Raw genomic sequence first — 7,488 nt, 5'->3', positions numbered from 1 at the left:
AAATCAATAATCGGTAACCTATTATTAAAATGATATACTATTAAACTGTGATTTGAAGTATAGTTCTAACAAATTGTGATGCAAAACATTTATTAGAATTAAGGGTAATATTTTAAAAACTTACCAGCTTCTTATTTGTTTCCTAGTTGTGTCATTTGTTTCTCTTCATCCAAATCATCTCTCCACCTTAATTGTTTAGTTTTCTATTTTATTGGTTTGCTGATTGTGCATTTGGTTTTCCCTTTTTAGTGATTGACATGAGGCTGAAAATCTGTACCCCAGTTTATTACTTCCTATGATGAAGTAAAATTCCTGTTCTCCACAGCTGTTGTACTCTTCGTTGTATAGTACAGTATTTTCCCCACTCCCATCTCCTGTATTGCTGCTCTCGAATATTTTATTTTATTTTTTATTTATATTTTATTGTCAACGTAATTTAAAATAGGGTTATACTTATGTAAGTAAGATAATAGATTTATTTCTTTTCTAACTTTTTACCCCGTCCCCCATTTTTCTCCCTCTTCACTCCCAATGCTCACACCAAGATCATTTTCTACATATTGTCGTGTGAGTATCACTGTTACGAAGGTTCCCCCTTTTTCCTTTGTCTCACCATTTTGTTTTTTCCCTTTCCCTTGCCTCGTTCAGCTCAACATATTTACACTACTCAGGGTATCAAAATCAAATATAGTGTCTGTCATAAGTGGGGAAAAAACAAAAAGTTAAAAAGAAATCACGTAGTTCATTAGAACAACAACAACGAAGAACATGTGTTAGAGTTCATTTCACTTGGAATCACCTTTTATGATCATATGTACATAGCAATTGACCTATTCTGCTCATCTACTAAGATTATCCTTGATGTACATAATCATGATCCCCTATTACCCAGTAATCCCACATCTGGTCATTTACCCAAGTGATCACAAACAAGGCCACAGTAAATCTACCAGCACAATTATGTTTATCACAGTATTATTTACCACAGCTAAGATATGGAATCAATCCAGATGCTCCTCAGTAGATGAATGGATAAAAAAAATGTTACACACACACACATACACACATACATACACATGGAATACTATGCTTCCATCATAAAGAATGATACCACCTCATTTGTAAGGAAATAGGAGATCGTCGAAAAAAATCACATCAAGTGAAGCCAGACTTAAAGAAACATAGGTCCCATGGGTTCCCTTATTAGTAATGATTAGTTTATATCAAGGATAATTTCATGTACATTAATTTGGCATTTTGTTCTATGTTGAGCATAAAACGTTATTGCTGTATTGTTTGTTATTATTTCTGCAAACAGGCAAGTATATGTAAAGAATTACGTTCATCTCATCCATTACTGAAGGAAGAACACCTAAAAGAGAAACCCCTACAAGGAAGACCAACTCCTACATATTTAGCTTCATTCCTATGTAAGGCCAGTGTTGTCCCCTGTATGCTCACATTAGACATTACAACTCTATACTTGGTCATCCTGTATATCTACTATCATCTATATTGTGACCTAAATGCCCCAGCAATTCCAGTTGCTTTACTTTTTGAAAAATTTCTCTGTTGCTTAGGTTGGTGTGTGTGTGTGTGTGTGTGTGTGTGTGTGTGTGTGTGTGTGTGTGTGTGTGTGTGTGTGTGTGGTTTTACAAAGATCAGAAAGCAACATTTTACTTCATTTAGATTACATCTTTTAGGTCATTGTAAGTTGTGGCTAATGGGAGAAATCTCTTGCTATTTTAAGGATGAAACAGAAAATTATATTTGTGCATGTGCCACAGTTGGTTTATTAGTCTATAGTTGAACACATAACTTTGATTTATATCTTGCCTGTTGTGAATAATGTGAATAACAGTGAACTATAGATATATTTACGAGTTACCCAGAGAGAACTAATCATATGATTGGTTGGTCAGATGATATTTCAACTTTGCATTTCTTTAGAAAACTGCATACTACTTTCTACAATGACTATACTAACCTGTATTTTGACCAAGAGTGTAGAAATTTTCCTTTTCTTCACACTCTCACCAACATTATTACCTTTTAAGTTTTTTTTAAAGGGCATGTTTTTACTATGTGCAGTATCCCAGGCTGGCCTTAAGCTCAAATCCTCTTACTCCAACTTCCCAAATGCTTGGAATTACAAGCCTTTACCACCACACCAAGTTCCTTCGAATATTTTTAAGAGTTATAATAGTTATGTAGTAGTATCATAGTAATTTTGAATTGCATTTCTCTAGTGACTTCTATTCACACAGCATTAAGCCAGCATAGAATTGATATTTAACACAACTTTGTAAAGCCACTGGTGATTTTCAGAGCATATTGGAAAACATGTCTATTCAGAGCTTTTATCGATTTTTAATCAAGTTCCTTGTTAATCTCATCTTTAATCTTCTGAGGAACCGCCATACTTCTTTCCAAGTGGTTGTACAAGTTTTCACTCCCACCAAGAATGGAGTAGGGTTCCCTTCTGTCCACATCCCCTCCAGCATCTGTTGTTGTAAAAATGTGGAAATCTTCATCAATTTGCAAGTCATCCTTGCGTAGGGGTCATGCTAATCTTCTCTGTATTTTTCCAATTTTAATGTATGTGCTGCCAAACTGAGCACAGAACATTTTGGAATTGATTTTCCTAAACTAGATAATTCAACAAAAAATAAGTTAAAAAGACTTGTCGTGAAATTTTAGAACCATATATTTCTTAAGCAAGCACACATTTAAGAATAAAGTCAAGTGAGATATGTCAAAAACAAAATAATTCCAGATATTTGTTGTTCAAGAGATATGTAAGAGTAGAAATTCATTATTCTATACATGGCACCTGTCATAATGAGCACTGTAGCAAGTGCTAAGGTTTGTTAAAAGTTTTATTGTTTTATATATGTTTAATACTGGGAATTTGCTTATATATGCAAAAATTAAGACTGTTTGGCAGGTCATAAAACTTTTCCATAAAGTATTTAAGATTTATGGTAGCAGACATATACTACTAAGTATGTACATTTCAGAGTTTTTAGAAACTTTACTATGAGAAGTTGCAAAGTCTGTGTAAAGAAACAGTGAAGAGTTAAGATTTTAACTACACAGTTTCTGTTAAAACTTGAGGCCTTCCTTTACATGTTAGTGAGGAACAAATATGATAAGCCATATACAAATGATGAGATGAGCCATAAATTAAGAGTAACCTTAGTGGGTAACTTTAAAGGCTACTCGTAGCCTACAAAACTCTTGTGAACATCATAATCTTAGCCAGTTTTAAATGTACAGGAATATGAGTAAATAGTAAAATCTAATATGTAGAACATTTCAAAAACTGGAAACACTGGTGTTTGGTTTTTATTTTATTAACCATTAATATTTAATCATTAGTTTTCTTTATTTGTAGCATTGTTTTCCTTTTTGTAATAGAATACAACTTTTCGTAACTCATCACCAGGAGGTACTTTGAGAATGTTACTGGGATGTCCACACCATTTTTTATAGGTGCATGAGAATGTACAAAGAGAAAAATTAAGAACAAAATATTGATTTAAAGTTTTCTCAAGTAGAAATCTCAATCAGAAGTGTTGATAAATGTCTATACCTAAAATCTTAGTCCTAGGCTGAAGCAGTGTCTTTAAAGAATTGAGGATACAAATGTGAGAGCTGTGTTTTGTTTAGGTTTTTGGTTTGGTTTTTGTTTTTGTTGGGCTTGAACTCTGGAGCCTGAGTGCTGTCCCTCAGCTTTTCAGCTCAAAGATGGTGCTACCACTTGAGCCACTGCACCACTTTTGTCTTTTTCTTCTTATATGGTGCTGAGGAATCAAACCCAGGACCTCATGCATGCAAGACAAACATTCTCCCACTGAGCCACCTTCCCAGCTCCTGAAAGACTGTTTTTAAGAAATCATCTAAACAACATTTGCTTTCTGGTTTGGGTTATATAATGAAATATATGAATATCTTTTTATATTTTTGTCATTTTCATACTTCTTTTTATTGTGAAAATACTGTACAGAGGAGTAACAATTACATGGGTAAGATATAATGAGCACATTTCTTATCAAGAATTGTAGCCTCCTCCTTTGTTTCCCCTTCCCATTCCTTCGTATCATCCCCACCATCTCCCCAACCAAAGTTGTAAAGTTCTTTTTTCGACATAAAGACTTGTACATCTCATTGTTGAAATGTGTCTTCCTGTATCTCTGTTTTAACGATTTGTTTTTTCCCATCCCCTCCACATACACCAACTTCATATATAGTGAAACCAGGGGTTATACCATGGGGGAGGGACATACAAAGCAATAAAGACATAATTTTATAAATATGTTAGGATCAATCACATGAAAGATCTATCTCTCTCTTTTTGTCAGGCGTGGGGCTTGAGCTCTAGGCCTGGCAGCTGTCCCTGAGCAATTCAGCTCAAGGCTCATGCTCTACCACTTGAGCCATAGCTCCACATGTAGTTTTCTGGTGTTTTTTTTTTTAATTGTTATTAAGTGATTACAAAATTTCCCAATTTTCACGGTATTTTCGGATGAAGATGCTCAATTAAAGTCACAAACTCATTCTAACTTTCCTGGAGCAAATTGTTTGTAACATATAATGGTGTACACATATACACCATACATGTCATCAGCAGCATGGGGTTATTTAATAGTGGTTCGACCAGAGGAGTGGAAGTTCTTTGTTTCTTGGTTTCTTATGTCCTTCTGTGTGGGTGATCTGCAGGCAGCCCCTTTGTCTCTGGGACTCCAGCAGCCCCTGCTGGGCCTGCTCACCACCAGTAAGCATTGGGGGAGGAGTCTTCGCACTTCTCTGTTCTGAAATTCTTTTTCTCTCTTTCTTTTTTGTTATTTTCCACCTCCTGTATTTCTATGGGTGTTCATCTTTTTGTTTTTGTGGGTCTCTTGGGGAGATTAAGCTTAGGAACTTGAACTCTCTTTTTGGTTGGGGAGAGCTGTGGCGTTTCCCTACTGCCCCGTTGCCATCTTTGTCCCCCCTCCCATTTTCATACTTCTAAATTTATACTAACTTCAGCCACTTTATCCTTTTCAAAGTCATGAAATAGCTCTGAGAATTTGCTTCTGTGAAGATTGTTTTTGCACTTATTTCTTCTGCTCTCTATCCATTCCCTACTCTCCAGTTAGAATAATTTCAAATAGTAAAAATGGAAAAAGAGAAAAAAATCATGGTGAAAAAACAGGTGTAGAAAATGTAGATTTTTCTGACTACTTCAACCAATGTGAACTATTGGGGAAATCATTTACAACTCATTCCCACTGGTACTCAAAGTCTCTAGTTAGGCAATTCTGATGAAGACAAGGAACTAGATGAAAAAGTGAGAAATGGTATCATTTGCTAGAAAAAAGTGAAGAAGTATCCAAGCAAATTTCTTCATTGGGCTGTTGAAAATAATCGGCTTACTTCAGTGCAGAGACTACTTTCCAAAAAGGCCACTCATGTGAAAATTAGGGATGATGATGAGTATAGCTCTCTTCATCAGGAAGCCTACAGTGGACACTTAGACATTGTCCATGAGTTGTTAGCTCAAGGCAGATATTCATGCAATAACTGTGAATGGCTTGACAACCCTGCATAGTGCTTATATGTGGAATAATACCAGAGTGGCTTCTTTCTTACTTCATCATGATGCAGATACCAATGCCCAAACTAAAGAACTCTTGACAAACTTGCATCTTGCTGCTGGGAATAGAAATAACAAAGGTACGCGGGATCTCCTTCTATTGAAATATTATATCACACCAGGTCAAGAACAACTTGGAAGAAGCTGCATTTGATATTGCCAAAAGGATAAGTATGTATCACTACCTCTTTGAAGTTGTGGAAGGCTGCAAAAATTTTTCTCCTAAGTCATGATGGTTGGGTTAAGTTTCTTAAATATCAAAAATGCCAATCCATCTTTGTGTCCGTACAAAATGTTTTCACAATACAAAGCCACATTAATATCTTACTTTAAAAATTCATGGATTCCATGCTATTCTTCCAAGTGAATTGCCGGACTTTGATGTCAAAATGTATTCAAGATTTGTTTGTATACATCAATAATGATTTCTGCAGAGTTTGTGATTTTTATAATCAGAAATAACTTTAATTTATCTGTTGAAATGAGTAATGCAGAAACTAAAGATATTTCTATTGCTTGTCTGAAAAAGGATATTTTAAGATAATCTGTATTCTGTTTGTATAATATCCATAATCTATTTCATCCTTCCTAGATATAATACTTTTAATTCTACATTGTTTCATAATATATAGGTTCATTAATAAATGTGTCATTTCAGATAGCATTCCATATAGAAACAGTTTAAGATTCCTTTTTGTCCCATAGGTCCTTATAGTATTTTATTTCTTTGGGATAAAATAAAAATGTTATCTAATTTCAAAAGTTTTGTAAAAGTTATGCTATGTAAAGGCCTTTCTAAGGTAATGATTTAATACACTGATGTCAAACTAACTTTCAATTCAATGAATTACATGTATTGTTACAAATGTATTTTTGTAATCAATTTTTAATAACTTTTTCATTTCTTGCATCTGAAGAATGAAAAATATGGAATACTACACAAATTTTCATATCATCCTTGTGCAAGTGCCATGTTAATCTTTGTATTGAAATTTGGATAGACGTGCTGTTGAAGCATGTAGTATCCTCTAAATTTAAGTAGCTAATGATGCAATCTTTATACAGGCATGTATCCTTGGTTGACTATTTGTAACTAGGAAACCTTATTGTTCCTAAAAATGCTATTGATATTACTTCTCTAAAATTCTGTGTATATTGGAAAAAAACTTACACTGTTTGGTCGATTGCTCACATTTGCAATTTTTTTTTGTCAATGAGTATTTTAAGTCTTTTTCATTTTAGATTTCATCATACTTTGAAGAATTTAAAGCAAGGTTCAAAGAGGATAGCTTTTCAAGTACTTATTTATCAGCTGAGTTAGCTTTGTGGAACTAATGGATTCAAAGTAAGCCTTGCTTAAGAGCTACTTCTAAATTTCTGCAGCCTAAAAATTCCTAAATGAGATCTTATTGGCACAAATGTCAACCTGACCCTCTACCTTTCTTCCATTTAGGAACAGACGAACCAGAATACCTTACCCTGAAAGCATAGATTTTCTTACTGGAACAAAACTAATCTTAATTACAAGTTCCTGTCTCTAGAGTCAGGAACAGTTCAGATAGAAATGTTTAGACTAGAAGGTATTTTATCAAAATATAATTGGTTATTATACCTAATATTTCAAAAGTATCTAAAGCCAAGAAGGTGAAAAAATTGTTCATATGAATGATTAACTAATGTCCTGGCCCGTCTACCATCCAACCAGGCAGGAATTTACATTACTGCCTTTCTATCACCAAATATTTTCAGATTTACAAGAGAAGTCTATACGTCTATCCTCGATATTACGCCTTAAATTGTTAATGTTTTAATCAAAGTGTTTCCTCTTGCCACTAGGCTGTAAATCTTCA

The 7,488-nt window shown here is 34.2% G+C and overlaps 1 non-coding gene and 1 pseudogene across 1 annotated transcript; both read right to left on the bottom strand.

Moving 5' to 3' along the window:
- Positions 1-2,514: 2,514 nt before the first annotated feature.
- On the bottom strand, positions 2,515-2,621 carry LOC138831518 (U6 spliceosomal RNA). Its single transcript, XR_011373356.1, has one exon. It is a non-coding gene; the product is annotated as a U6 spliceosomal RNA (small nuclear RNA).
- Positions 2,622-6,559: 3,938 nt separating this feature from the next.
- On the bottom strand, positions 6,560-6,656 carry LOC138831523 (U6 spliceosomal RNA; annotated as a pseudogene).
- Positions 6,657-7,488: the final 832 nt, after the last annotated feature.

The sequence above is a fragment of the Dipodomys merriami genome, unplaced genomic scaffold, assembly GCF_024711535.1.
Source record: "Dipodomys merriami isolate MVZ:Mamm:240054 unplaced genomic scaffold, mDipMer1.0.p SCAF_199, whole genome shotgun sequence".
Taxonomy (NCBI): Eukaryota; Metazoa; Chordata; class Mammalia; order Rodentia; family Heteromyidae; genus Dipodomys; species Dipodomys merriami.
The sequence above is the reverse complement of the archived record's forward strand: the minus strand, read 5'-3'. Positions and strand labels throughout refer to the sequence as shown.